General features: G+C 41.8%; 1 protein-coding gene across 1 annotated transcript in view; it reads right to left on the bottom strand.

Moving 5' to 3' along the window:
* Positions 1-6,629: 6,629 nt before the first annotated feature.
* enc3 (ectodermal-neural cortex 3) overlaps positions 6,630-8,502 on the bottom strand; it is a 13,534-nt gene continuing 11,661 nt past the window's right edge. Inside the window, exon 4 of the mRNA XM_014000588.1 lies at positions 6,630-7,774. The gene's annotated coding sequence lies outside the window, so the exon portion shown is untranslated. The remainder of the gene's footprint in view (positions 7,775-8,502) is intronic.

Below are 8,502 nucleotides of genomic sequence, written 5' to 3'. Positions count from 1 at the left end.
ATTGTGTCTCACATCGGCTCTTCTACCAAAGAAAACATATATTTTCAAATGGAGCTGCTTTGTTCGTAAGTCATTTCGTTTTCCTCCACAAGAAAAGCACATAAGATTACATTCGTTACAAATATCTTCCATTAGTAAAACACAAACTCAACACTATAAGCTTCAAGGTAACACTGTACAGTACAAATCTAACATTTTGGATTCATCTAGCTGAGAACAAGTCTGAAACCATGATTTTTTTATCTGAATAAATAAGGATTATGATATTCATATAAGGGAGATGTGTCAAATTGAAGTCCCGTGGGCCAAATATGGCCTGCCAGTTTTTTTAGTGTCTTAAAATAAACTGCTTTAAAGCCAGCTTTAACCATAAACTGCATCTCCCATAATGCACATTGATTATTATACTCACAAAATGACAGCTTTCCAGGTGGAGGTGCACAGGGTTCAAATCAACATCACGCTCGGTTTTTGCCTTCTACCATTTGCTGTGGCCCAGTTGTACTAGGAGGTGGGAATTTCCCACTTACRAGTCGTGAATTTACACTGGAGTGGCCCTCCAGTGGGAGTTCCCTGTTGAGAAATGGGAGAGTTGGCGGCTACTCACCACAACACAACAGTGAGTAAAACTCACTCACGATACTTTTAATAGTATTTCTGTGTTATTTAGTCAGTCGTACATATAGTACTTTTCAGTGTTGCTAAGAGGATGTTTTAAAACATTGTTTCTATGTAGGAAATACCACGTAGAGCTCAGTTATTGTTTCTTAGCTGCACACAACGAGATGAAGACCATGATGTTTTATGTTTAGCCAAAGTTAAAGAAGAAACATGAAAGTTATTTACAACTAGACCTTTGAGAGCCACCACGATGCTCATGTATTCCTCGGTGAAAATGAGTTTCTCACTTTCCAACACTGGAGGAGCGTTCCAGTTGAAATTTGCGGCTTGTAAGTGGGAAATTCCCCACTTCCTAGTACAACTAGGCCTGAACAAAAGTAKCCAACAAAATTTGCATTGTAAAATCTCTGTATGGCAGCATTCATCACAGCTACTTCTGAACCCTGTGCACCCAGTGGCAGGATGACATCATTTTGGAGCTGAATAAAAGACATGCATGATGGGAGATGTAGTTCATGGTCAAAGCTAGTTTTAAAGCAGCTTGTGTTTTGGACATTAATACATCTTTGAAGACTTAGCAGGCCACAGAAAATACAGCCTTCAGTCTGACACATGTTGACAATGTTTTGAAACTCTCTTGTGCGTAATCATTTGGAACAGTGCATTTTAAGTTTTGAGGTTACTGTTTTAATTGGGACATTTTCTTCAATAACATTCGACTTATACTCTAATTGTTGAGGACCTGGAAATGATCCTGACTGTCATTTGTSTCGACTATTTAGGAAAATCAGATAAAAAATATATTTTGCGTAATATTTTGGAAGTGAAGCTTCATTGTATCTGTTGCAGGTGTCTCATCTCAACTTTCCAGATTAAATCAGGAATTCTGCCAATCCAAGAGGATCATGGAAGGTGATAAAAATGTAAATAATGGCCCAKCAAACGTTTATGGAGGAGCTGCCTCTGTGTTAACAGCTAATTACCTATCTGTCGACAAACACCCAGTAAAGCAGCTGCGTGTTTGTTTCCTCTCTGGGGTTTGAGTTCATGTGCTTGGCAACAGAAAGAGAGAGAAAACTCATCAAAGCTCCAAACTCTGAAGAATCAACTCTCTTGATTTTCRAATCTATTGTTTATCTGCCAGAACCAAAAAGCTGCTCTCCTCTTCTCTCCTCTCTACGGTTTACTGGGTAATTACTCCATTGTGTAAACAGCTATTTCAGTGACTGGGCCTTGGCGAGCCTGAAAGCGTTCTCCTGTCACCGGGCTCACATTTCTCTCCTCCTCTCTGTCTGAACCACAGCACCTCACTGCACATCCACTCCGACAGAGAGTTAATCTGGAGGAACCGAGGAAAATGACGGAAACAGCTGAGACTTTGCCTCTAGATCCAGATATTATGAGCCCTAAATCAAGATTTATGTTTTAAAATGAAACTAGAGTCCATAAATGCTGAGTCAGCTTGTCGACAAGCATAAAGCAGGTGAGCTGATTGACAAACTATATAACCAAGTGAGATTCAGAACCAGGAAGTAACTTTAGAAAACTGCACAAAAAAGATAAAATACAAACCGAAGTTCAGAATAATTAGCACTCAGGGGGGAAAATAAGAGGTAAAAAAAAAGTCAGAAGAACCATGAACTATAACATCATTAAAATATAAAACAGCTCTTGTTCCAGAGGATAGAAGGTAATATGTCTGTTTCATTCATRTACTCTTGGACCACATGTTTCATTTTTACACACATAAGCATGAGGCTCAATCTGCAGCGAGTAAACATTTAGTACACAAGCTTCAGATTTCTGTCAGTGTGAGCCCCCTATAGGACACACACATCTACTATCTCTATCCTTGTGGGGACTTTCCATTGACTTCCATTCATTTTTTGGAAATATTATATCCTAACCCTGACCATGTACCCTAAAATTAACCTCACAGGTCCCTACCTGACCCTAAAACTAACCTAAACTAAATTCACACCTTGGTCCTAAACCTAACCCCTCCACCCAATATCAGCCTCTGAAGTCATTGGAACCAGGCTTTGGTCCCTACAAGGAGCATTCCAGTCACCACAAGGCTGCATTTTCCTGAAAAAATCATCCCCACCAAGTAGCAAAAACAGGGACACACACACACACACACATATCTCCAGCTCAGACAGCAAAGAGCAGACAGGTTTAGTGTTTGCTCTGTCTGTCTGTCTCACACTTTGCTTCTCGTCAACCCAGTCTTTCCATCTGTAACTCTAGTCAGATCCCTGTTTCTGTAGTTCCAGCTTATGAGGGACAATAAAAGAAGAAAAGGAGAACAGCTACAGCACGTTGTTGTGAGGAACCTTTAAATGAGTTGGAGCAAATGTTCTTTTCCACGTGTTTTTAACGGTTGAACAAACAGATTCAGATGAAATTATACTTTTTCTTTTTCTCTCATTTGGTTTCTGTGTTAAAGACTGAAGAAAAAACTCCTTCAGGACATCCAGCTGTGGTCTAAAGTTCCTGGTGCTAATGAGTTGAAGTCCATGTTGAGTCAGTTTGATGTGATTCTAGAGTCCAGGGATCAGTAGCAGTAAAAGGTGCTGCCTGGTTTTATCTGTGTGGACATCAACTGGGCTGGTTGTTGGTGATTTTTCTGGAGGTAACTCAGGTTCACCACCACTGATCTGTCTGCATCCATGCCATCTTGGATACAGGTGGTAGAGACATTTTGGCATTGTAAGGCTTGGTCCAGGTTGTGTTTCCTTTAAGCAGAGAGCCGCCTCGTTGTGAGCAGGGAATCAAAACATTAAAAATGTACAAATCTTATTTTGCTTTATTTGTGACACAACAGCTGACGACATCGAGCTCGAAGAAAATGCACCGTAGACTGTACCGGACCATATGACACTGAAGACGAGAGGTCAAGATGAGAGGACACTAAGCTAATGGTAGCTAATGTTAGCTTGTTGTTTGTTAGCTTGTTACAGCTGTTAAGTTAAACGTGTGGAAAATAGCTACAGTCATTGAAAACATGTAAAGTGTGTGAAGTAACCCTATGGTCAATGAACCCATCAGAGGGCAACAGTAGCTAATGTCAAATCAGGCCGAGCAGCCTGACCTGAACAAAGCCACAGGTCTCAGGGGGGTTTCAGAAACTGGTCTGGAAATGGGTCGTATGGACTAATTTAAACACACACAACCCAGGTTTGAGGTCGGACCTTGCAGTGGAAACACATCATGAAGCTCGTTCTCCAAACATAGATTCAGCCTCAACCAAATATCTCTCCATTGCCAGTTCCAACCGGGCTTTTGGATCCTCCTCAGCTGTGGTTCAGAGCACAAGAAATTTTGACTTCAGCTGACTGCTGCCCATGGAGTGACATGATCGAAACAATTAGAGTGAGACTTGACAATGGAGATGAACAGTTAAAGGTCTCTGGTCTGGTCTGCAAACACCACGGAAATCTCCCAAAGAGCTGGAAGAGGTGACTGTGGAAAGAAAAGTGTCTCTCTGCTCAAGCTGCCTCTGTGACTCCACTCTGGAACACGTGGGAGAGGATGGATGGATGGATGGATGGATGGATGGATGGATGGATGGATGGATGGATGGATGGATGGATGGATGGATGGGTTGGCGGGTGGAAGGATGGATGGATGGATGGATGGTACAGTGTACATGAATAGCCACAGTTCTGCCTGCCAGTGTTGACTGTATTTGTAAAGGATTAGATCAGGTCTGAACAGACCAGAAGGCTCATATCGATCCATTTTTGCATAGGGGGTTTAAACCGTCCAGCCCCCCCCCCCTCCCCCCAGGGGAAGGTAAGAGGAGGTCGATTCCTGCCTCATCGTGGCGTCTTTGTTCCTGTCTGAAGTGGGCGAAGGGTCCAGCTGGGTGTCTCATCAAGCCTGCAGACACACGCCAATATTTGGGTGAGAGAGGCGAGAGCAGCGTCCTTCTCCGTTCCACCTCACTGCCTCCTTTCTGAGTTTACAAGAAGCCATACCCCCCCACCCCCCACATTGAAACCTCGCACATCCAGTATCCTGATTATTATTTTCAGCGTCGTTTGTCTCTGTCTTTGTTGTTTTGTCTCTGATGTCCTTTTGTCTGGTTTATTTGCTGCTCTGTAATTGTGTTGTGAGGAAGATCGGCCTGAAATTGCCCAGTTTGTGTATTTTGCATGACAATAACAGCAACTGAAAAGACCCACTGTCCGGTGACAGGTCTTCTTTTCAGTGACGGGTGTTTCATCTTTTCACGGTGTCTGCATTGTGTTGAAGAACCCATAAATTAACCTTTTGATGATTCCCCCACCCCACTCCCCCCCCCACCCCGTTCTGGCCCACATACTTGACTGGACACAGACTGTTACTGGCCTGATGTCACCGAGCAGAGGGCCGTTAGAGACGCCTTTTGTTGACATCCAATTAATGGAAGTCTTTGAGGTTTTTCAGCCTTTTTTTAAAAAGGGATTCTACAAAACTTCTGTTATATGTCACTTATTTTACACTTATTTTAAACAACACATCACTTATTTTTAAGAAGAAAAAAAAATACAAACTTTAAATAACGAGCTGTTCAATAAAACATTGAATACAATTTTTTTAAATACAATATTTGTACATGAGTTTTTTATTTTGAGTGTTAAAACATGCAAAGTTATGAGATAAGTAGATTGTATTTAGAAAAGAGATATTTCAGACTTTTTAAAGAAGCTGATACCCAGTAAGTATCTGACTTGTAGATAGCTGTGTTAAACAAGCTCAAATGACACGAGGCTCTTTCATAAAGATTTTGTGAAATAAACACTTTTGCGTAGTTCTTGGTGTAGCTGGTTGGTTAACGATGATTCAAACCTGTTATGTTTTGCCATTTTAAGTGTAAGTTATTTATAAAAACAGAGCAGGCAGAAAAATGAGTCCAAGCAGCCCACAACCTGACTGAGAACATTTGTATAAATATTGTTTATAGTTTAATATGCTTATTAAATTACATTATTCTGGAGATGTTTGCCTTCTCACTACTGGAAAGGTTGCAGGCAACTTGAATCTGTCAAGAGGTTTGCTTCTGTCAACCCCCTGGAGTTTACGTCTGAGTGGGGTCCGACCAAAATCAGTTTTCTGCAGAGCTGCACAATATATCGTTTGAGGATCATCATCACAGCGTACGTGTGCAAGATAGCCGTGCGACGTAGGAGGCAAATTAAATCAATGTGTTATCTGGGGTCTAAACCACTAAACCAAAGTCTCTGCACTAAAACGGTCATGTGTTACGCTTTTATTTTGGCGGGTTGTTACCACTAGCAGAAGAGGATGGCTTGGTGTTAAAAAAATATTTTTGTTGTGAAACTTCTGGGACAATAATGGCAATGATTTTTGGAGAAGTGTTAGTAAATTGTTGAGATGTGGAGGAAGACGAGCAAATTCCCAGAGAACCGGAGGTAAAATACGGTTAAAGCATGACGGAAACAGAAACTAAAGAGGCAACATATATCACAGGGTTTTTCCAATATCATGCAGCCCTGATCTGCTGCCATCTTAACATCTCTTAAAATACAAGCTCTGTTCGATTTCAATCGTTTTTGTCAAAATCTTGTTTATTGGAAAGTTTGGAGCTGCAGAATAAGAAGTTACAGGTTGTATCAGGAAAACAGATGTATAGTTGGATACATCAGTGGCATGCACAGAGCATAAACACAGAACATGGGGCGGCTGTGGCGGAGTGGTTAGGGGAGTTGTCCTGGAACCGGAAGGTCGCCGGTTCGATCCCCATTCAGTCGTTGTGTCCTTGGGCAAGACACCTTACCCGCCTTGCCTACTGATGGTGGTCAGAGGGTCCAGTGGTGCCTGTGTATGGCAGCCTCACTTCTGTCAGTGTGCCACAGGGCAGCTGTGGCTACAATTGTAGTTTGCCATCATCAGTGTGTGAATGTGTGTGTGTCTGCAGTGTGAAGCGCTTTCAGCGTCCTGGATGGATAGAAAGGTGCTATGTAAGTACAGTCCATTTACATGGAAAGAAACAGGATTTGAACGTTTGCTACAAAAATTTTTTTTAATGTTTTGATAATTCACTCTAGCCAAATCCGGGGTTAAGACAAAGAAAGAAAAAGTTAAGACAAACAAGAAATTACTTTAAATTTGTGCAAAATCAGAGGCATCTACAAATTCATTACAAATGAATGTACAACTGTACACAAAGACTTCCATTACAGATATTTATAAAGTACAAAAAAATGTATTATAGCTACTTCAATTCAAAATAACTCTAAAATTAGCTAAATGTTGCCGTATGTTGAGTTCTAAACATTTTCACTTAGCAAAACAACACATTTTTTTACATGACAGAAACAGTACATTCACAAAAAATAAATAAAATCAAGAAAGTCAAACAAAAGATGTAACCCTTCCTTGAACGTATACAGGCAAGAATAAAGAAAACCCTGAGACATAAAACTGACAAAATCATAGTTTTTTTTGAGAAGTATCTCCTTCAGCCCTGATGGGCAATACTCTCAACGTAAGCTTGTTTTTTTTTTTTTTAAGTTGTGGAGGAAAGTACAAATTTAGCTCACCAAAATTGAGGGAAGCCCAAGTCCAAACGCTTAAAATACATACAGGAAGAATATTTCGGTGCACAAAATCATACACTTCCACAAAATGCCTCGGTCTCTTCTCCGAACGCCAGGCTTAGCAAAAGTCCAGTTTTAGCCTCCCGGCAGTCCAGATGATGCACACCTGAGTACACGAGTCAGGAGGGGGGCAGAAAGTGAACACGTCTCGCAGGGTTCGTCAGGGCTGATACAGTCACAGTAGTTTCATTTGTCCCAGCAAGAAAGAAGAAAGTTTGCAGGTCTTTTTTTTTTTTTGGAGCGGAGATGAATGCGAGATCCCTGCGGTTGGCATGGCAACCAGCCCTGCTCAGACAGCGGGGGCCGCATGGGAAAGTTACACAAGGAGCTCGACGAGTAAACAGATCAGGTGGGAAGAGGCCGCAGACTTTCAGTCTCTGGGCTCTTTACAGGCCTTTGCCCCCCAGCTGAAAATCCATCAGGGAGGATGGAAGCCGCAGTAAGAACACACAAACCCCTTCTTCTTCTTCTTCTTCATCCTCCCTCCTCCTCCTCGGAATCAGTGAGGAGAGACACAGTTCTGCATACCAGACACCATGGCTCATCTGGGGGGAGAAAGAAAGAGGGAAATTAATGTTTATGTCCTGTGAGCTCTGCTGTACAGTCTGTGTGAAAGAGGGGACATGACCAGAGGAGGATCAACACCTCATTTTATCAGCATTATTAACATTTTAGGAGGAGATATTATTTAACCAAACCACCCACACATGAGGGATTAAGCTGACTTTACCCAGCTATAGTTCAAGTAGCATATTTTCTGACAAAGGCTGTGATGAATTTTTTGGATTTTCCTCTGCAACCTCAGATAAACTCTTAACGTACTGCGCTGCGAAGGAATGTTCCCCCTGGTTATTCAGGAGGGGATTGGAGGGAAGCTTAACCGTGTCGTTTGACTCTGATTTGCATGTTTCTGTTGACAGCTCTGCTCCCTGTAAGAGGAAGAGCAGCCTCCATATTCAGGCTCTGCAGTGGTGCTGGTGGTGGTGGTGGGGCGCTGTTTGGATTAGCTCATGAGCTCTCATTGTCACGGCTGCAAAAAAGCCGGCAGACATTATAGAAGGTTTTGCTGACTCATACGCATCCTGTTGCAAAGTTGGGAATATTTTGTCTGAAGCGTTAGTGGAACACAGGTGGAGCATTGTGTTGCTGGAACAACTGGGGGGGAAAAACACGAGCTCACAAACAAGCTTCAAATTCAAACTTGGTGATAAAAACAGACATTATGCTTGAGAATTTAAACTTCTTTTTAATATATATATATATATATATATAT

This window comes from Austrofundulus limnaeus, unplaced genomic scaffold (assembly GCF_001266775.1).
Source record: "Austrofundulus limnaeus strain Quisiro unplaced genomic scaffold, Austrofundulus_limnaeus-1.0 Scaffold8, whole genome shotgun sequence".
Lineage (NCBI taxonomy): Eukaryota > Metazoa > Chordata > Actinopteri > Cyprinodontiformes > Rivulidae > Austrofundulus > Austrofundulus limnaeus.
Note: the sequence above shows the minus strand (reverse complement) of the source record. Positions and strands in the feature narration are given on the sequence as shown.